This window comes from Rhipicephalus microplus, chromosome 7 (assembly GCF_043290135.1).
Source record: "Rhipicephalus microplus isolate Deutch F79 chromosome 7, USDA_Rmic, whole genome shotgun sequence".
NCBI lineage: Eukaryota > Metazoa > Arthropoda > Arachnida > Ixodida > Ixodidae > Rhipicephalus > Rhipicephalus microplus.
The window spans coordinates 142622036-142644644 of NC_134706.1; the positions used below are offsets into that span (position 1 = coordinate 142622036).

Below are 22609 nucleotides of genomic sequence, written 5' to 3' on the forward strand. Positions count from 1 at the left end.
CTCTGGAATTCAGAGTGGCGCCAATTACATGCGGACACCGAACTTGCCAGGTGGGTTCCCGATGTAACAAACATACCGTCATTCTTACCACCCAACAGACACCTCACCACACTACTGACGGGACACGGCCGGTTTTCCCATTACTTTCACCGGTTCGGTTTGATGAGGGATCCGCTCTGCCCCTGTGGCAAGCTCTGTCCATCATTAGAGCATTATTATGGTGAATGTAAATTTACCGCTTCGATCGTAGATCGCGTGCAGCCTCGTGAGGCCCTACTGAGTGGAGAGCGTGATGTAGTTCTCCGAAGTACAAAAAAACCGGGCGTTGCTCGCTTTGGTGGTCACGACTATTAGTGCACAGATCCCAGACATCACACGTTAACACGAATATAAACACTCACACGTTACTCACATCAGAGACCCAGTCGGAGATCATTTGTCACGTTCGCGCGCAGGCCTTCGGGCCGAATATGGTGGGGACATCACCCCTGCCTGCGCGCAGCGGGCAATGGTCGACGGCGGGTTAGATGGTCGGACCGTACTTGGTGATGTGTCCCAGAGAAGAGAAGAGTTCAACTGAACAACCAGAACTCCTGCCTCGGACTCTGCCAGATCCAGTGGACTCGCCAACTGCATCATACAGCCGGCATGGCACCAGGTGTCACATGAACAATACGCATGCGGTTGACAAATGTCCGCTATGCTGAATTCTTACGTTCATGTCACTCATCCCAGATTTTGGACTCCTGATGTGTCCCACCCCACTGTCTCCTCTCTCATTCATGTACACATTATTGACATATATTGGCATGTTGAAGACCACAAATTAAAATAACGCAGGTATCTGTGCTCGCTGACCCAACGCCTTGGGACACCACAGCGTTAAAGTTTGCCCCTACATTTTCTTTTCTAATTGGCTTCATTACTAAATTGTGCGTTTTGCGTGTATTGAACCCCTCTTCATTTATATTTTATTGGCTTTAAACCTGGTATGCTTAGGTAGGGACAGGTTTTTCCCAGACAATTTTTTTTAATTTTTTCTTTCGATCGTAGCTGGGAATTAAGTTTACTTGAGCAGCCCCTTAAGGACAGTTCCCACCCTCCCGGTAAATAACATCTGTAAATAAATGTTTTCAGCAGCAGCAGCCGTCCGGTCATCCACTCAGCGGCGTCGAATTATTTTATTTGCTGAAACCAGTATAATTTTCACAACATAACATCATGAATAAAACTTAGTCGTAGATGAAAAAGGGAAAATTAAAATATAAAAAAGAAAAAAGAAGAGAAAAGTTAAACAAATTTATTATACTTTTCATTGAGCAAAATAAAAAAAGGAAGGAAAGAAAGAAAGAGGCGAAATTCCATTATGATAATGAATGTGTACATCTGAATGACCGTCGATCCACTGCCTTTTTTTCTAATACGTTCAATTGTCCATTCTATGTATTTGGCATGATAAGATGTTACGAGATAGTATTCTGTAAAGTTTCGTTTTTTTATAAATTTGATAAGACATTTATTTTTCTACGGTTCAGATCTCAAGTATGACAGTAGTTTTTGAAAGATTGAAAGGGTGGCCTTAGTACAAACAGTAGTATACTGTATGAAGGCTTGCCATCCTTGGAGAGCGTATATGTGTATGCAAGGCAATATCTCACTGCCTGCTTTTGTTTCTGCAGCTTTTTAACACTGTTAAGTGTTACATTTAGCACGTTGTATGTAGTGCGATAAATTGCAGCAACCTAATAAAAAAGTGCGTGATGTAAAATATTCATTTTATCGTCAACCGTTCCGCCATCGCACGGATAGAGCCAGCCACGGCTCTTTGGCCTGCTTATGTTCTGTTTCATTACAGAATAAGAGTTCGACTTGTTTTCTTTGTGTGAACGGCTGTGCAGCAGTGTACTTCGAGCTGAAGCTGGCACTCGACCCTGCTGCAAAATGTTCGCGAGGTTGCTCTTCACGGCGAGCGTAATTTGCTAACAAGCAAGAAGACATCTATACAGTCACAAGGCACACTGACAACTGAAAGTTTCATCCTTGATCTTTTGGGGTGATGCGTTAGCATTTTTGCTTGTCCTTCACATTTTCTATCATGCCCAAAGCCATGGTGGATGGAGAAACGATCACTGAAGAGGAAGCCAGTGCGCCTGGCTAGATCGACGCAATCCGACGCCGAGCAAAGTCACCAAATACTACCACCGGCAAGCCAGCTGGCGCCCGCATTGGCGCCCGGCGAACCGGAGCTGTGACGAGGGTTGCAGCCACCAGCCGACTCCCCCCGCTCCCAACGGATCACCACCGTGTCATCGTTCGCCCCGGAGGTGGCCTGAATGTACGTAGGTGCAACAAGTTAAAGTTCTTGCAAGCTCTACTACTCGCTGCACGACTCCTGCCAATGGCGGCAGAGGAAGATATTGTTTGCACTAACGACACGCAGAATATCTTTGTGATCAGCACGCCGAACCTACAAACGACCGAAACGTACGCCAGAGTGCGAGGAATTGTTCTCATGGTGCGAGAACATCTAGTATCCGCTTGCGTAGCAGCGTCTGGCACCACCAGCCGAGGCGTAGTCCGAGGGGTCGACGCTGACCTCCCAGACTCAGAGCTACAACGCCTGTTCGTCTCATTGCATAACCCCACATTAACGGGGGTACGACGAATCAAGGATACAACCACCATCATCCTTCTCTTCGGTGGACTTAAAGTCCCCAACTGTGTGCGCTGCGGAATGCTCCTGCTGCGTTGCACGCTCTACAAGCGACAGATCGACACCTGTCGCAACTGCGGCCGCGTCGGGCATCGAACAGACGTCTGCCCTAACCCATCTGAGAAAGTGTGTGAACACTGTGGTATCAAACCAACCGGACCAGACCATGAGTGTGTGACACCCGAGTGCGCGTTGTGCGGCCAGGCCCACATTACAGGCGACCGCACATGCCCAAATCGCTATCATGTCCCTTACGTCGTTCGACGTCGACGCCGCCGCAGACGCCGGCGTAATAACAACCAACAGACCCAAGGAGACTCGGCCACCCAACAGGCGACACCCAAGCAACCATCCCCTACTCCACCGATGAAGCACCTGCCTACCACCACCAAGAACCCAACTGCAAAGCCTACTTGGGCCGATCGAGTCACCGGTAAAGGTGAGACTCGCGGTTACGCGCGGTCGAGTAACTTGCCACAGCATGAAAACGATGAGATTCTTGTGCTCAAACGCGAGCTAGCATTGCTGCGCAAAGAAAACGAAGAATTCAAAGCACTCATCAGAAACATGCAGCAGCCGAGTTAACGCGCTGTCGAGACGCCGACGCCCGCTGTTGAACGCACTTCCGGCCGTTGAACGCGCTTCCACTAACTCGTCGAACGCTAATCGCGCTGCGAAGCGTCGCACGGCCGACGATCCCCCGGACGAGCCCGTTACTAGAGAGTTTTAGTACTGCGTACGTTGCGTACGTAAGCGGCGTTGCGTACGTAAGGACGCCACGTTCTGCGTAGTGCGCATGCGCAGACCGCAACACGCACGTATCGCGTTACGTACGCAGCCGCTACGTACGCACGCATGAGATGCGTGCGTGCGTACGTATGAGGTGATCGCGCGGCTCTCGAACACGTTCGCGATAGCGCGAGACTTCGTTTTGCAAAATGGCGGCATCGAAGGCAAGCAGCGGCCGGCTCTACTTTTCCATCGCGTATGAATTGGCGCTTCTGCGCGAAGTAAACGCGCACAACCAATTCCAGGTCCCTCGCGGTGGGGAGGCATCGTGAAGAACATGAACCTCGCTCTGGGAAAAGGGTTTAGTGTGCGCACCTGGCGCGAAAGGCTGGATCTTCTGATGGCACAGTACCTCGCAAATGATCACGCCAGCCTCAGAAAGTGAGTACTCAAGTTTTGATACTTCACGATGTGCTCGTATGTCGCATGCGTACTTTTCTGGCTAGTTCACACTGAAACATCCGCTTTCTACAGCGGCCGAAATTCCCCGGCCGCCGAAACGCAGCGTCGTTCCCACTGGACGCGCCCCGCGCCGCCGAATATGCCATCTACTACGGGGCGAACGCGGGATGGATGCGCTGTCACCCGGTTGTTGCCGCGGCTCGCAAACGCTCCTACGCTATCCGGTGGTGTACACTTCGACGATTCTCGTACGAAAGAAGCAAGAAAAGACAGTACTGCTTACTTTGCTGACAAGTGGCTGTCTTGTAATGCACGAAGAGCAGAAAAACCACCGACGCCAGCGGCATTGGTGGGTTTGTTTTGCTCTGCAAGACCGGAACAAGCTCGGTCACGCCAACAGCAAGCTCGGTCACCTCTTTCACGAAATACGGAGGCGAAGCAGCCACAGAGTAGGTTAAACTCCCGTTGGTTTCAACATTCAGTTACGTGCACTGCGGCATAACAAGTGAGTAGGGCTTGGCCGCCATTTTTTCAAAATTTCTTGACTAGCACTCCTATTGGTCCGCGGTGATCGATTGGGTGGCAGACGCCGCAAAAATCGGTCCGAGAGCGATCGGCGCGGAGAGGGCCCTTTCAGCGGATCTCGCCGCTGCCGAACCGGATTCGGAGCACTTTCGGCGGCCGGAATGCTCATTGTGAATGCAACCTTAGAGCGAAAGCTTTACTGGCGTAGACGAGGGAGTGTCGCTGTGTATCCTCGCGTTGCGTTGAAGCGAAGAACAGATACCCTGTGACAAGCTGCGCGAGCCTACAATGAACGCGTTCATAGGATCGTCTGTGTATGTCACAAACCAGCGCCTCGATAAAGCGCGCGCGAAGCTGCTTTCAATGCCCGCGGTCAACGATCTAGAAAAATCGGATGACGGCGCCGCGTGAGCCGCGACAAGTTACGTCGACGGAAAAAACTACGACGAACTGCGCTAGAGTCTGCGTGAGTGTTTCCTGGAAGAGAAACATTTTAATACCGTCCAAGAATTGTGGACTGGATACGCAGTTGAATTTAAAAACTTTAATGTTCGAGAATATTTGTAACACATGAGATTGCATTTGTAGCGCGTGATCTGTTCGTTTAGTTCCCGTTGTATGCACTGCTATTGCGCGCACCGGGCAGGTTTCCGGGCTCGCGCCTCAGCTGCCGCTCTGCTGTTAGATCGGAAACACAGAAGTACATGAGGATGTCTACGTATTCGCATCTTCACGTTATTCATGTATCGCATATATTGAATTCATTCTGATCCACTTCTCGATGTTCCCACGATCTTTTCATATTTTAAACGCTGTTGCTTCCAGGTCGGGTACCGAAGAGGAGTACGAGGAAAAAGAATGGCTGCTACAAGAGGTGCCCAGCCTCGCAAGAGACTTCGGCTACAAAATCAAAAGCCGTAAAGCGCAGCCCTCTGCGGGTCAAAGGGTCCGTGGGGTTGTGACCCGCGAAACTGCCGCTGCTACGTTGGCGCCAGCGTCACAAGGCGCCTTCGGTACGTAAAGACATAGACAACCGGTAGCACTTTTGAGCAACGACATGAACACCAAAGGACATAGGACAAAGGAATACCTGGTCAGGGTGAACTGGAGATCATTGGGAGGGGCCTTTCGTCTTGATTTGGGCACATAATGAGCTGACGATGGTGATGCAAGTGTCATATGTTCAAATGTTATTGTGCCGCTTACCTATAACGTCAGTCACTACACATAACGCTCTATGAGTGAGGGAAAATGTACGTATGCGAAAGGTAACTACGCACAGGAGTAGCTCTTCTGCACGCTTTTCGCTACTATCTAGTGCTAGCATGGTTTCGCAGCTCTCATTAAGTACTAAGAACAAATGATTGCACTTCACATACGTGTCGTTGTGCAGTAAATGTTTAATAGGGGTAATGCTTTTGAAACTGTATGATTGAAACACAATCTACTCTATCCCACTGCCCAGAGCCACTGGGTGCAGATGCAAGTTTTCACGACGCATCTCAAAGTGCTGAGGACCTACTGGAGAGTATTTCACAGGGCACCAACATAGCCGCAACACCTGGCCTCTCGGACGAAACCATGACCACTGCTAATAACCAGCGGCAAGAGGCATCAAAGAATGTGGAAGGCAGGCCTGATACTGAAGGAGCTGCCCAAGTTGTGCCTAGTAAGTACATGGCTGCATTTTACAACAAAATCCATTACTTTGCTCATTACTCTGTAATCATTCCTTTGTAGTGGAATAAGTGAACACACTTGACAGGTACTCACTGAACCACTGAAGGGACATATAGCTGGGCTCATGGCAACTCATACAAGAAATCCCACTGCGCATGCAGTCTGTGATTTGACTACAAAAAATCACTCGTGCACGCTTAAGTGAACAACAGGGAACGGACTCTTATTTCTTCATTGGGACTACCTTACAATCATATGATGTTCAACATATTCATGTTTCAACCACTCTGGCCAATTGACCACTACTTTGTTTGAAATCGATGGCGCCGAGTGACTAGACTCACAATTTAGGCAACGGACTACCATTCATATTTCTATCTGTATCAAATTTTTTAACATCTAAGAAACTTTAGTGTTCATTTTTTGTCACTGATGCTCGTTGCTGCCTGGTTTGAAATAAATGATGCTGCAAACTAAATGCAAATAAATTTAAATTTTACAGAAAGACGCAGGGCTCAAGCAGCGATGGCTAGTGCGGACTACGAATTCATGGACAAGAGGTGGAGACACGAGAGGGCCCTGAAAGAGAAGGAGCACGCGCTTGAGATGGAGCGTCTGGCCGCCGAAAAGCTCCGAATCGAGTAAAAGCAAGAACGCTCCGAGAAAAGGCACGAGCTGAAACGAGACAGAACTGAAAGAGAGCTGCAATTGACAGAGCGGGAAATGGAAATTCGCGAACGCCAGCTGCAAGCACAACTCGACGAAGCGAGCCAAAGAGAGCAGCTGTCGAAATTCAACAAGGCTACTCAAGACGCGATACTCAAAATTGTAGAAACGATTTGTGATAAGTTGGCAAAGTAAAAAGCGTGTAAATAACAATCGGCTGCATTCACAAGGCAGACTAAATAATGTAACGAGGCTTCTGGCTGGGCCGTAAATTCAGCTCGCGACCTACAACTTAATTTTATTATGGAAACATTTCAGTGTTGCAGAGAAGACACTTCGACATTATGTACCTGAATTATTACAGTTGTACAGTTTTGCATTATTTTTTGTTTCATGTCAACAATTTATACTTGAAAATAAAGGAAGAAAAGCATTTATTTTATGAGCACGCATGCTTGGCCTGGATTTTGAAACGTTCTCGTGGTGGTGGGCTCGTAATGGTACACAAAATAGTTGAGGTTTATATAAGTTCCGTTGCACTTCTTTTACCGACTGGCAGGGCTCAAGTAATCTTGCAGGCAAGGTGGCTTCACATCAAAATATGTAGACACTTGGTTACCATACATACAAGCATGACAGTTGGTCAGTTTAACAGCTACCCTGTACATTCGTGGGACGGCCTAAAGTAGTATCTTCTGGTTTTTTTTAAGTCAATAAATGTAAATTCTGAGATGACTTTCCCATATCCCCACTCAACAGACTGCCTGACCGCACTCATTGATGAATTGAACTCTTGTTGGGCGGCTGTCAATGCTGCTCTTCTGTAGGGCTTCATGAGCAGTGGGCGGAGAGGTTAGGCTGGGTCGCCCTATATAAGGAATTCCTTGTCCAGTGCCAATGCTTCCAGCTTTTTATACAACTGGCTGTCCCGAAGAATGCCTGAAAACAATCAGCTCCATATAGTTAATCATCCTTCAACGCATTCAACACAGTTCAACTACAAGAGCAACGAGTACGCGCATACTCTGTAGAATGCTTCTGCGATTGTAATGGAGTGACTATATCTGTGTATGTGGAACTGACTAATGAACGGTCTGATCAGGTTTCCCTGAACGTCATGTATAACGTTCTGATGGAACATAACTCACCAGCATCATGCCTTCGTCTCGGGTATGGTCCATCCAGCTGGCAGATGAGCCCATTTGGACACATCGAAGACTGGTATTTAAGCACATGTAGCTTCTTGTGCACAGAAAAGTACAGGCACTGATCTTGCGAGGGTCGGCATATGGGGCCGCGCTGTACCATCGATAAATGCCCAGCAGTTTCTCAGAGGAGCACCTTTACGATGAACAGCCTGGGGCAAACAAACATCAACATGAGAACGGGCCTCAATGCGTTCAATCTCGAAGCGCTAAAGAAAGAAAATATAACTTACCTCGCTCATAGCCTCCAAGTCCGAATGTTTGAGCCACAGGCGAATGTTCATTTTATTCAAGAAGCAACCAAAGTTCTTTTCGATGTGGTAGAGTATTTTGTTCGATACGCTCGACACCACAGAATAGTGACGTCCAAAATATTCTTGGAGGGCACACAGCCTGTTTGGATAGGCAAGTCTCCGGAGGCATATGCATAGGGCTTCTGTGGCCGTTACCCTCACTCTCTGAGCACTAGTGGTGTACTGCAGCATCTTTGGGGCACGCACGAGCACTGGAAAGTCAGCTTTTTCGAAGCGAAACTGTCGTCGAAAACACTGACTCGACATTGAGTCCGAGTTTAGTAGGCCACCTCGCGATGCATGCACCCGACGCCGCGGCAGTTCTTTTTCCCGCAGCATGAGTGCCTCTATGTCCTGATGAGTGCGGCGAGTTGGGCAGGTTGGTAACGATGCATGACTAAGAAATCTTAGCGCCACAGAACGGAAACAAAAGAAAGAAACGTAGACAACACGAGCGCTAACTTCAAACCAAGTTTATTAGGAAACACACATGAATATATACGAACTCAAATCACAGAAATCTCACGCCTACTTTTTTACACATATATTGTTATACAACGTCATACAAAAACAAAAAAACAAAAAAAGTAATATCAGGAAATAAACAGGTAAACGCGCATGTGTAAATGGAACCAAGAAAACTTAGAAAAAAACCTTAACAGCCCCCCGAAAAACCCTACAAACGAAAAATGTAACACCAACTGCGCATGCTTACCTCGGTGAAACTATGAAAACGTGCTCATTAGGAATGAAAATTCTTTATCGTGAAGGAGTACAGACGGATGACTCACGCACTTCTCGCCACGTTTTCGGATGAAGCAGGCCTCAACTAATTCTCGGGTTAACTGCTCTCTGTGACGGAATAGCACAGCTGTTTGATCGAACATTGGAGTACAGCCACACTGACGGCAATGTAATGCCAAGTGGGATGTCGGTGTGCCTTTCAAAGAGCTGTGGTGCTCGCGTAGACGGATATTGAGACACCGCCCAGATTGGCCCACGTAAACGTGTCCGCACGAAAAGGGCGTCTCGTATACCACCCCTTTTACACAAGACACGAAACGAATGCCATGTCTCATTGTGCACTTGCCTTTATTACCACTTTTTCTATTTTCACGGTGCTGCAGTCTCGGGCAAATATCCTTCAGTTTACTTTTGGCTGAAAACACCACGTTGACGCCAAAGCGTGCCGCCACTCTCTTAAACCGGTGGGACACTCCGTGAATATAAGGGATTACCGAGAAAGGTCTGCTCCCTTTGCATCTTTCCGTCGCCGCCAGCTTACCACCTGCTCTTATGGTTTTAAGCAACCTTTCACTAACAGCGGCTATAACAGCATCAGGGTACCCTGCCTGCCGCAACTTAACTGCTTGTTCACACATGCTTTGTCGAATCAGGTGCGGGCATGACTTTGAGATGGCAGACCGGATACAGGAGCTGGCTATTCCATTCTTTACAAGTCTGGAGTGACCAGACTGGTAGTCAAGCAAGCCCTTTTGAGACCTTGGTTTATATCGCCTGCATAAACCATCAGGGCTAAATGCTAACTGGAGGTCTAAATACTGCAATGCATCGTTCCGGGGTACCTCACATGTGAACGTCAAACCGTGCCCTTGCACCCTGAACACCTTCATTACATCAATCATTTTTCTGATAAAAACACACCTGTCCACGAAAACCAAGTAATCATCAACATAACGAAACACTTTGATTGCCAGATCAACAAGACTACCCTGTATAGCCCTGTCCACCTTTGCCAAAAATATTGTGCTCAGAATAGGCGCGACACACGAACCGATACATACGCCAGATTTCTGAGCAAATACTTTCCCATTCCAAGTGACGAGTGTCGCTTCCAGGTAACACCTCAGTACCTCGAGGAACCCCTCAACTGACACACCTGAACGAGAGGTGAACTCAAATTCGTCCTCTTGATTCCCAATACACTCCTTTACACTCTGCAGAAGAGGGGCTTGCGGTAAGGAGTAGTAAAGATCCTCGATGTCGAGGCTAAATGCCCTTAAGCCTCCCGAGTCGTTGTTCCTAAGAAAATCTACGAGTATATCCGAACTAGCCACTTGAAAAGGGTCAGCCACAACCAGAGATTCAAGGTTCTTTTGAAGATATCGGGACACTATTTGAAGCCAAGTGTTCCTTTCAGAAACTATTGTACGGAAGGGAATGTCAGGCTTATGAGTCTTAGCGGTAAAGAAAACATCTAGAGTATCACCCATTTCTTTCTTTACCTTATTGGCCAGTTTATCTAAACTTAGGCTTTTGAGCAGTTCCACTGCTTGCTTTTTTATCTTGGAAGGGTTGTGCGACACTTCGCGAAAATTCTTGGCAATAGCCACGCTTCCTTTCTCGGAAAACAAACCACGAGTCAGAACCACGAAGAACCCTTCCTTGTCGGACACTACACAAGTGAGGCCAGAGGAATGCAAGAAATCAACAACCGAAGACATGACAATATCATGCACTCGCCTTGGTCTATGCTTAAGCAGAACATCGGTGCACTCCGCCACACAAGTAGTCCTGCTGTCCTCGGGCACTCTTCGAGCCACAGACCTTGAAACCGAAACCAGCTCTGCCGGGCGAAGGGCCGGTTCCTTTATTTCCTGATATTACTTTTTTTGTTTTTGTATGACGTTGTATAACAATATATGTGTAAAAAAGTAGGCGTGAGATTTCTGTGATTTGAGTTCGTATATATTCATGTGTGTTTCCTAATAAACTTGGTTTGAAGTTAGCGCTCGTGTTGTCTACGTTTCTTTCTTTTGTTTCCGTTCTATGTCCTCCCAACTCAGGTGTGCCAGGCAGTAGCGGTCCAAAAAAATACTTGACCTCACCATCGTCGAGGAGATATTGGCGTACCTACCACACGGCAGGTGAGAAAGCGCGAACATTTGGCAGTCGTACTCGCGCGGGCTTTCACCAAACGTTTTGAGTGGCTACAGCTACAGTATCGTACTATGGCCTTTATGTGGCTTAAAATATGGCCATAATCTCGCTATAACACTTGGATTGGCTCACATTGGCTGTCAACAACAAGTACTTCTATTTTGATTTACCAGATGGTGCAACACGCTTCACGCTCGTTACGTACGCGCGTACTACGGCGTACTAAAAGTCGATTAGTGGCAAACGACGCCACGTAACGCAAGGCGCTTGCGTGATGCGTACGTAGCACCATTCCGCAGTACTAAAACTCTCTACTATGTCTAATTTCATGGAGGCACTTGCCCACCTACGCGTAGACATTGCAGCGGACCGCGTTGCCGATATGAGCCCACACGCCCTCCAGCTCACCGAACTTCACGCCCGGTTACAAATACTAGAACAGCACGCGGCGGTTCGTGCGAGAACCCCTATGCAATAATCATGGCTAACACAAGCAATCTTGTAATTTGGCAGCGGAATTGCTTTAGATTTCCCAAGCGGAAGGCCGCCTTGCAACAATTCATTCAATCTAGCGTCAATCGGCATGCCGTAATTCTATTGCAAGAAACGCTGACCGCCGAGCCCGTTTTGCGTATCTATCACACCGAAGCGGACCATCGAGCGGGGGCGCGTGGGATAGCGACGCTCATCTCCAAAAAGTACGCATATGTTCGCCATGAGGTCCGCCCCGATCTCAAAGACGAACACATTATGATAGAGTTAATTCCAAACTCAATGCTTAAACAGTCATTCTTTATTCTGAATGTATATAGTACACCAAAAACAAACAAACTACATTTCAGGGCCTCTTTTAGCGAGCGAGCAAAGTTGCAGGAGACCATATTTTAATAATCGCTGGAGACTTTAATGCCACGCATCCCAACTTTGGGTACCCCGGCTCTTCCCGTAAGGAAAATGCCCTGGCAGCGCAAATGCACGCATATAGACTCACTCTCTTACCCGATCCCATTTCCGCTACACGGGTAGGTAACTCGGTTACGCGTGATAGCACCCCGAACCTTACTATGGTTAGGTGCGCGGGAAAACCCACGTGGACTAACCTGGGTGAGAATCTGGGAAGTGACCATTATATTATACAGACGATCATAAACGTATCTACACACAAACTGCGGCAGTTTCGCATAACAGACTGGGATCGCTTTCGAAAGCCCAGGAAACGCGACGACACTCAGTACGAAACCTTATCAGAATTCCTTGCACAAATAAAAGAGGATGTTGCAAGTTCGACTAAAGACGTTGAAACCGAACTGGAGGTCGAGCGCATAGATAGCCGGCTAGCTCACCTACTCGAAGCTAAGAAATCACTACACGCAAAATGGCGCACGCAAAAGCTCAATTGCAACCTTCGTAAAAAGATAGCGGAGCTTAATCGTCAACTCGAGGAACATTGCCGTAACCTTGAGCGTCAGCAATGGGACGAAGTGTGTAACTCTGTTGATGGTGAAATGCGAAACGGGGCCAAATGGAACCTGTTGAAACACCTACTAGGTGACAAACCGTCGAAATCGTCTAAACATTTCACGATAGACAGACTAATACACAGACTCAAAGTCTCGGGTAAGACCGACACTCAAATCACCGATGCTACGCGTTACCTATGTACCGAACCCAGCTCCCCATCCGATTACCCGCCTGCCCTGGATGATACGGAGGAGGATCCCTTTGCATTCCCCTTCACTTGCGCCAAGGTTTGGGCTGTCATCTCCGAACTCAACTGCCGCTCAGCCCCTGGCCCGGATGGCATAAAGAATAGGCTTCTCAAAAATTTTGCCGGAGGACATAAAAGTTCTCACCGAGCACATTAACATAATGTGGGAGACTGGCAACGTTCCGCCTGACGGGCGAGGCAACCGTCATACTTATCCCTAAGCCGGGTAAACCGTTAGCGCTAGGTTCACTTCGTACCATCTCGCTCACGTCCTGCGTGGGTAAGGTGGCCGAACACGTAATACTCAATCGAGTCGCAAAATTTGTTGAGGAGCGCCAGATTCTACCGATCAACCAAATGGGCTTTCGTTCGTCCCTCTCCACGCAAGATGTTATGCTGATGCTCAACTATGAGCTCATGGATAAGGTCACCAGAGACACGAGTCATTTTAGCGCTCGACCTCGAGAAGGCATTCGACCGCGTCAAGCACTCTCATATCCTCGACTCGATTCGCGAAGCAGGATAAGGTGCGCGTTTCTACAACTATGTTAGATCGTTCTTGCGCGACAGGACGGCTGCAATCAAACTCGGCTCGATGGGCTCGAAGAAATTCAACCTGGGACCGAGGGGCACACCCCAAGAGGCCGTGATCTCTCCGTTCCTGTTCAACCTCTCCATGCGCGCTCTGTCGCAACAACTCTCACAGATCGACAGCATCAGTCACGCCTTCTACGCAGACGACATCACCGTCTGGTGTACTAGCGGCAGTGACGGCCATATCGAGGAGCGACTGCAAGACGCGGTAAACATGATACAAATATTCTTACGGCAGGCCGGTCTTTCGCTATCAGCAGAGAAATCACAATTACTTCTATACCGCCCGAAATACAAGGCGCGCAGAGACGCATACGCGGCGATCAAAGTCCTGACGGCGGATGATACACCCATCCCCACGGTGGAATAAGTTCCCATACTAGGCATGGTAATTCAGGCCAACGGCCATAATGACGTCAGTATATCTCATATTTCCAGGAAAACCGAAGCAATGGCTAAATTAATTAACAGAGTAGCTAACAGGCGTGGTGGACTATCTGAGGAGAATCTCCGCAGACTTTTTCACGCTTTCCTCATTAGCCACATCAACTATGTGGTTGCCGCCCACCTGTGGCAAAAAAGGAGACATACGCCGTCTCGACGCGATCATCCGCCGGTCCGTTAAACAGGTGCTCCGGTTACCTGGAAGCACCCGTACCGTCAAGCTCAATCAGCTAGGCATTCGTAACACATTCAACGAAATCGTAGAAGCTCAAAAAGTATCTCAAATTGTAAGGCTGTCTTCCACTGCAGCTGGGCGATGGTTACTAGCCCACCTCGGGCTCAAATCTCCCGTATCCCAAGAATGTCCGCAGCAGCTCCCCGAAGACCTGCGCACAAAATTAACAGTGTCCCCGATACCCTGTAACATGCATGCCACACATAACGTTGGGAGACGTCAGGCACGGGCGCGAGCCCTACTCAGTACCACAGCCGCTATGGAGGATAACGTGGCCCTCGTAGACGCAGCACAGTACGGCTCTACGGACCACTTTGTCTCGGTGGCTACAACACTCAAAGGCGAACACTTGTCGTCTGTGACTTTATTAAATTCGAACGCTGATCGCGCCGAGCAGGTCGCTGTAGTACTAGCTCTCGCTGCCACCGATCGCACCGCCATTTACACAGATTCGCGCGCAGCCGCACGGGCCTTCATGACGGGCTCAGTTTGTCGGGAAGCCACGCGCGTTCTCTCTGCTGCCAACTGGTCAGGCAAAAAGCACATAATCTGGTTCCCGGCACACGCTGGCCGACACGTACACGGAACCATCCTTAATGCCAACGAGTTGGCTCACTCCCGGGCGTGAGGTCTCACGTTCCACGCCGGGGAGAACATCTCAAAGGCTGAGGACGTCACTTGTTTCTTCAGAGACCCGTTGCTAACTTTTAATGAAATTTGCAAACACTACCAGTTAGAACGGCGGACCTTCCCACTCCCGCATCGAGACTTAAGAAGACCTCAGTCCATAACTCTATGACTCTTACAGACGGAGGCGTATGCATCGCCTCTAACTTGCTCTACATACATAGATGGCATAGATCCGGGGTGCCCACGCTGTGGTCATCCCAAATGTACTCTCCAACACATGCTGTGGCAATGCCCTGCGTTGCGCGAGAGCAGCGAGTCTCCCTCTACGGAGGCGGACTGGACCTGTCTCCTCACAAGCCATGACAATGGAGACCAGCTTAGGGCCATCCAGAGGGCCCACGACATAGCCGTGGAGTTTAACTTCCCCGTCACGTCGTGGGAGTGGCCCACCGGTGTTGCCCCCTAAGGGGGATTGAGTGCCGCCTCCGGATATTAATAAAGTTCTTTGCCTGCCTGCCTTACAGAATAACATTGAGTTGGGCCTGTCCTAGTCGGTGGACATAGGCCGCCACGCCCTAAACGGTTGGTTGAAATTATTTATTATTGTTAGCATGTTTTAAGACTCGTAATGATGTTTGCTCTTGTTTCCTTAATATTTCTAAAGATCGCTTCCGAAGTCGCTGGGAAAAGAGTCAGCCACGACTCTTAGGCCTGGTAGTAAAGTTTTCCTCATTCGAGGTAACTTACAGGCCCGTCCAAGAAGCTAGACTGGAGTCGCCACATCCTTGGCGGCTTGTACTTTATCAGACTGAACTCTCAATTAAAATTAAGATCATGATCCGTCCAGATTTAATTGTGGTCTAATGTAATCCGGTAACAATTCATCGATTGTTTTTTCCACTTTATTCAGCACTGCTCTGTTTTTCCGTACAGCTGATAGATCAGGAAATTCTTCAGTTGTAATGGGCGAAGGATCTCCTGGTCTAGTTAGTGTGGCTACGAGTGGTGCAGTAATGTAACATTCATTAAAATAATTCATTCATTAAATGTAGAATTGTATTACATCGCTGACTACATGGACAGTATGAATGTAATGCCAAATTAAAACAGTGTAAGTAAAAAGGAAAACGTCCATGTCCGGTTAAGATATGTGTTAAAGATTTAAGTGGTGGAAAGTACACTGGTATCTTGTCAATATTTTGAACCCAAATAAATAAATCGGTACCGGAACGATTTTGTTGCCAATCTTTATTACAAAAATGGTACATTTGGTTATAAAATTTTGTTCTAATCGTTTTAACTGAAAGTTTAGAATACCTGATAAGGCCATATTTTGAGGCTGAGGTTGCGGCTGCGTCTGCCAAATCATTACCATAGAGATTGCTGTGTCCACGTACATGATAAAGGTTCACGGGGACACGCATCTTAAGTGATGTAAGATCTTTTACTAATTGTGCTAATCATGCATCCGTCGATTTTACACTAGAGATCAGCTGTCTGTACATATGTTAATCTGTAATTTCGGTGTGTGTAGTAATAAATAATTTACTGCCTCTTGTAATGCTCATATTTCGGTACAGTATGTACTGCTTACGTCAAGTATTTTAAATTGGGCAACTTTAAGTATTTTTTGTGTGTAATTTAAAATTATATATGCTGCTCCAGCAGCACGAGACGTGTAGGAGCCATCGGTATAGACATGCAGAGAGCGTGAACCTTTCACAATCTTGATCTCGTGTAGTGTTAGTTAAGTATATAAATGTGAACATGCTCGATCAGCCGGGTGGTCCTGCCACGGGTCTCTTGAATATTGAATATTATTAGGTATGTAATAATTGGGACCGTAGCATGTGGGCTGCCTTCTAACGAATAGAAAAAACTCGGCGCAAAGGCGCTCAAGCTCCAACTCTATCGGAAGTGCCCTTGTTATGACCTGCAAAACTGCTGTTCTAGTTGTGCGGTACGGACCAGTTAATGCAATTAATGACAATCGGTGTGTGGAAATGATCTTCTGCTTAAGAATTGCATCGGGAGGATCTGTCCACCACACTGGAGCCGCATAGGTGATGGATGGTAAAACTACTTGTTTATAAATCATTTTTGCCGGTTTAGGTGATCGTGTATATTGAATGTGAAAAAAATGTTAATATTTTTGGAACTAATTTTTCTAATTTCAGACTAATGTAATCTACATGTTCTTTAAAACCTAATCTTGAATCAGATATCACTGTTAATATACGACGTGATTCTTTATGTTGAAACCATCCATCACCCATGATTACATTAAATGTCGGTGTTCGCATTGATGGCTGGCCGTTAGGAAAAATTATATATTCCGACTTTTGTCGGATTAACCGTTACTTTGGCCGTGTATGCCCAAAAATATACCTTTCGTAATACATCGGCTGCCGTTTGTTCTGATGCGGCCTTTGTTTGACCCGATATTGTTATACCTGTGTCATCCGCATATGCCTGTATTTTAACATTTGGTAATGTTGATATTTTTAGTAATCCACTTATGACTTTATTCCACAGTAGTGGACTTATAAGTGATCCCTGTGGACTTCCTAGAGTTGGTGCGTCATGTACTTGTGACACTTTTGTTTTATATACAATTTTTCTATTAGAAATGATGTTAAGAGATGGTAAAGATTTGTCGGGCAACCCTGTTTTTGAAAGAAATGTTAACACAAGAGGGTGCCGCATGGAATCAAAAGCTCCTATAAAATCTAGAGATATTAACATTACTGGTATTTTGTGTTGTTTGTTTTCTTTCAACCATTGTTTTAGATTGTATAGGGCCATGATTGCACTCTTACCAGTTCTAAAACCGTATTGGTTGTTTTATAATGAGTTATTTGAATTTAGGAAATAATAAAGAGGAGAGTTTATTAGACGTTTCGAAATTTTGCCAAATAATGAATTCATAACAGTTGGTCGATAAGAAGATGTGTCTTCCAGATTTCTACCGGCTTTTGGGATGAAGATCATTTTTCCAGATTTCCAAATGGTCGGAAAATGTCCTAATCCTAATGCCAAATTGAAAATGAACGAAAAGAAATTTGGACGGTATTCAGAAAGATGTTTTATCGTGGTAAGAGTTAGGCCGTCAAGACCCGGAGCCGAATTCGTTTTACACATTCAAATGGCTGTTTTTATTTTGAAATGTGTGAATTCACGATCATCACGCTTGATATTGGGTTTGCGGACGCTATTGTTCCTATTTCTCGGTGTGTTTCGGCTTCTGATTCGTCGGTGTCTTTGAGTACCCGAGCGTTCAGCAGCAAAGATGCTGATTCCAGTATGCTCTCAGTGAGCGTGCCGTCCCGTTTCCTTAATGAAGGCAATTGAATCGGTGACTTGTTTTTGTTAAAAGCGATTTTGTACTGTGCTCCAAACGTGGTTAGTTTGGAGCAATCTGTACAAAATCACTTTAGTGCCGCTTCTTGTGCTTTCCTGATGTTATTCCTATAACTTGTGCACGCTGCTCAATATGAGGAACGATGTTGTTCTCTCATATTCGGGTCACGCGCTCGTTGGAATACTCTACGTAACTGTCTCACTTATTTTCGTTCGATTTCGAGGTCTCTAGTCCACCAGAAATTGGCCCTGTTGGGACCGTTGCGGATGTTTAGATTTGCTGTTACAAGTTAATTGTATTCATCGTAAAATTTTTGTAGTATGAGGTCTAATGCGTTTCCTGATTTAAGATCTGCTCCAGTTACTTTGGAAAACCATTCATCATTTTTTAACGAATCGAGAAGTGTTGTTTTTCCTCGAAAGGTTAATTTCTTTACAGAAGGCCTGGTCACATTAGAAAAGGAAAATGAAGTTATCGTGTGATCACTAAACATGTAGTCATTTAAACTTTTCCCATATCCCATTGATACTATGGAGTTGCGGGCAGTTGTCATGTCTATCCAGCTTGACGCGTATTCGGTTTCCAATGTAGGTGGTGAGTTTGTGTCGTTGAGAACATGTAGGGAATGCTGCGAGAGCGTTTGCACCACGGCATTGCCCCGCATGTCCGAGAGAAGATTTCCCCACAACACACTTTAGCATTAAAATCTCCAGCAAGAATGATATGTCGTGTAGGAGATTTCTCACTTACATTTGAAACAATATCTAAATACATGTTTATGTCGTTATGGGGAGGACAATATGCTCCGATTAGTAAAAAGTCGACAGATGGCGACGTTCCTCTAACTGCTATTTCATGAGTACGTATTAAAATAGGAAACCAATCGTATTAACGTGCTTTTCCGAAAATAATAATTTTTGGTTCTTCTTGTGATGCGAATTTGAAGTTTGTGTTTGGAATACCTGGTATTTGTTTTGTCTGATGTGTGGATAGCAAGCTATTGCTACGTCGATTCGAAATTCATCCATTACATAAACTAGTCCTTGCGTTGCCGATTTGGAATGATCTAAGTTTGTTTGTGTGAATTTAGGATTTAGTGAAAAAACCATGAGGTAGTATATTTAAATTAGTATCGGGCATGCGCCGGGCTATTGTGACATTTTAGTTGTATGAGCCAGTGATAAATTGCAAAAAATAAGTGTATTGTGTTACAAGAGGTATGAGCCGACACAATCTGTCGAACCGAATGTTTACGCCGGTGCAAGAGCTCTCTACAATTGCAAACAGGTGTCGCGTTGTTTGCTTGACGAATGGCGCATTGCATATGTCATCACATCCATATTTGGAAGAGCGAACCATGGAGCGTGTAAGCAGAAGAAAATTATTAGTGTTTAAAGACAAAACGTTATTCTGTTCATCGTAAAATAATAATAAAGAGAAGAAAATTGTCTTTAAAGGTGTCAAAGTATAAAAAAATGATAAAAGTTTAAAGAAAAGGTAGTGTAATAAAGGTTGTTAAAAATTAAAATAAGAAATATCCAATTCGTCCGGAAGAAGAAAAGAACTTATTTAAGAATGAAGGAATTTGTGCGAACTGGCGCGCCACCTTTGCGCCAGCTCGCAAACTTTAAATTTATAAAATCCGCGAACTCGCCGTGTCCCGGAGACGAGCTCCAAACACGGCTAAAAGAACTGTTTTCACGATCCATAGTCTGTTCGCGCACGCAGTCGCGCATCTCTTTCCAATATTAAAGGGCAATTGGCACAGGAAGATGTTGTTGCCGATTCCTCTTGGGTACAGTCTTGTGCAGTGTGATTTTCCGCACACCTCGTGCAAACTGCTTTTGCAGGATTATCTTTATCTGGGCAATATCTGCGAGTATGACCGTAGGTGGTACAATGCGTGCCTAGAGATACGTGAATGTCTTCACTCACTCTAGCCGACGTCCATTCTACGCATACTCTTTCTTTTGACATGATTGTGCGAGAGTCTTCCGGTTTAAGTTCTATTATGAAAGTCATATTTCCACTTCTCTCTTTAAATGCAGTTTTTACTGTCGTCTTTAAATCCAGATTAAGTCCCGAGTTTCTATCGTTAGGTTTTTGTGCTAACCTTGATATAGGAACTTCGGGATCTGCTCCCGTAAGCTTGACGTGCGGCTTACGTTTCGCATGGATGCGAACCGTAAGCGCAGAATGCGTTACGGGAGTGCTTTCAACTGCATTCTTTAAATTGTCAAGCGACGATCTATCTGTCGCAAGAACAGTGACACCTAAGCGCGTCTGGCGCAGTGTCACTGCTCCTATTCCTGCTTCTTTTGGATTTATATGCGTTTTAAGAAGCGATAACGCGTCTTTTGCCGGCGTTATTGTGTCGCCAACCGGTGTTACAAAGGCCACGTGTTGTGGGGACACCGGTTGTTCCTGTGGTTGTCTTGAAATTCCCGGGATTCCGGAATTTTGAGGTGCGCCGCGAAGTCTCTGTACACCCGTATACGCCGGAAAAACCGCAACATCATCACGACGGCCGGCCACCACGTTCGCAAACGACCGGCCGGTCGCGGGCGCACCTCCAAGTGCTACCTGTAGTCGTAGCTCCGCCGCCTCCCGACGGGTCTCGTCCAGTTGTCAGCGGAGCTCGTTCACCACTCCATCTCTCTCAGCACAAATATTAACCATGGCATTCATCTTCGTTATTATCAGCACTCTCTGGCTGTTTGATATTTTCGTTTTATCTTCGAATAGAATTTCTTCTATTCTTTGCTGATGCGTTTTCATCTGCGACCATAAGGTGGCCAATGCCACATCGATGGAGCCCCCCGTCAGCGGCGCACCCAAAGGCGCCCCGCCGGCACGAGAGTCCGACCGGATCGCAGGACCGGGTCCAGCAATAAAAGTCTCACATGTGTCGTCCGACGTAAAATCAGGCGACGCGACCCGGTGTTCACGAGATGTACCGGATTCCATGCTTGAAACTGACGGCTCACCCTCGGGCATGATCACCGAAGGAGCCTCTGTTGGCTCAGCCATGGCGCATACCCGCTTAGGCCGCCATAATGGCCATAGAAGCCAATGGGCCAGAAATGAAATCAAGAGTAATAATGGAAAATCCCCCTTTTTATTCAAAGCGACGCGTCAAATGGAGTCCCTATGTATTTAAAAACGACCCCTGCTAAGATTTAGAAGCGTAAATATGGAAATTACTCATTTATTCTCGAACAACTGCAGCATCGAAGCGAACGCCGAACAGGTAAACTTCATTCCCGTCTTTTCGTAAAAGGAATCAAAAAATAAAGTTGTGGGAGAACCTGTTCCTGCAAAAGCATACCAGGTTTTAAGCCAATCAAAATAAATGAACAGGAGTTTTCAATTATTACCCAAAGCGCAAAATTTTGTGAAAAAGCTAATTAATAAAGTTAAAATTGTGGGCGAACAGTAACGCAATTGGCGGTCCTAAGGGCTCACCGAGCACAGAGACGCCGCTGTTCTTTAATATAGTAATAAAAGGCCAGAGGCGTGTGGGCCATGCCCAGTTTTGAAATCAATGCAAGAAAAATTTAAAAATAAATAAAAAGTGGAGAATAAAATACTAAAATTGTTCCAATAACGACGTAGGGCAGGTCTTGGACCACAGGTCACGGCGAGCCTCCACAGTTCTTTCTTGTGGAGCAACTTGGGACAGGAGAAAAAAAAGAAAACTACAGAAATGCCTCTCAACATTACATCAACATTTGCCACACTCCTTAGCTACCACTCGTAACTCTTATTACTGAATGTCCACCCAGAAAAGAAAAAAAAAACCACACATCTTGGTCGCGGCAGACAATTCAGTAGAATATAGCGTCCCAGTCCGCAAAGCCGTACGCCTTCCTCCATGTGTGTTCGACTCTCAAGCTCCCAGAACTTTCGCTGCACGTCGCTGTCTTCGGCTTGTCCGCTGTACACTGTGTCCGATGAAGCTCTCTTGATCTTCGAGAGCAGATGCTGCACGTCTTTTGTCTCCGAGGTTCTTACCGGATGGCCAACTCGTTCGCAAGAGGTCTTCGTTGAAGAGGGGCATTACCGTTTCGTTATTTATTGCATGTCACGCTAGCATGCCGGGCGCACGCCCGGTAGCTGGACGCGACACATGCATCCTGCGGCATGCGCCATCTACCGTTTGTTGTGGTGTGTTATTTATTGCATGTTATGCTGATGTACCGGGCGCGCGCCAGCAATGATACAGCGCCCACGTCCCCGAGGTACAAGACCTCTCCTGTGCAGGGTCGACAGGGGGAGGTGACGCATGCATCCTGCGGCACGCGCCATCAACCGTTTGTTGTGGTGTGTTTGTGATTATAAATGATCTTTCTATTTCAGCGTCCGCCATGACATAGGCCGAGGGCAAGACCACACGTTATCGCGAGATCTCCGGGATCCAATCCCTTACGTATTGCACTAATCGTATCAACAGAGCACGATTT

General features: G+C 46.6%; 1 pseudogene; it reads right to left on the minus strand.

The window, feature by feature from the left end:
• Window positions 1-7309: 7309 nt before the first annotated feature.
• Window positions 7310-21176, minus strand: LOC142767891 (uncharacterized; annotated as a pseudogene).
• Between the last annotated feature and the right edge of the window lie 1433 nt (window positions 21177-22609).